The sequence below is a fragment of the Buceros rhinoceros genome, unplaced genomic scaffold (genome assembly GCF_000710305.1).
Source record: "Buceros rhinoceros silvestris isolate BGI_N320 unplaced genomic scaffold, ASM71030v1 scaffold1924, whole genome shotgun sequence".
Taxonomy (NCBI): domain Eukaryota; kingdom Metazoa; phylum Chordata; class Aves; order Bucerotiformes; family Bucerotidae; genus Buceros; species Buceros rhinoceros.
In genome coordinates this window covers 41,249-41,628 of record NW_010407462.1, presented here as the reverse complement: position 1 = coordinate 41,628, position 380 = coordinate 41,249, and the positions used below count along the sequence as shown (strand labels likewise).

Genomic DNA, 380 nt, shown 5'->3' with positions numbered 1-380 from the left:
TGCAAAGCCGAGTCCAGTCACTGTTCAGGGGGTGTATTTTCACACCTCACAGTGGCGAAGCGAGCGGCTGAGGGAATGCCGGGCTGTGAAGGAAGGGAATCGGGCACCAGGCGCCACTGGGAGCCCAGCAGCAGGGTGGAAGGGGTCGTGCTTCCTTTCTTGTTGGCTCTACGCAGCACTGGTGAGAGGCAGCGGCGCTGGCACCACCGAGCTTGCGCCTAACCCAGCTGGCTCCTCGTGCTGGGACTGACCTCCAGAAAAACCCCAGGCTCCTGCTGCAACAGCTTCTGTGTGAATCCCTGAGTACCTCTGGCTCCTGGCCAGGGAGCTTCGCGTCCTTCCTCTCTTGCTGCGCCTCCATGGCAACTGGAAACTGCGGC

General features: G+C 61.8%; 1 protein-coding gene across 1 annotated transcript in view; it reads right to left on the bottom strand.

Annotated features, from left to right (window-relative positions):
* Positions 1-380, bottom strand: part of ZC3H18 (zinc finger CCCH-type containing 18) — a 34,900-nt gene that overhangs the window by 1,253 nt on the left and 33,267 nt on the right. The window lies entirely within an intron of this gene.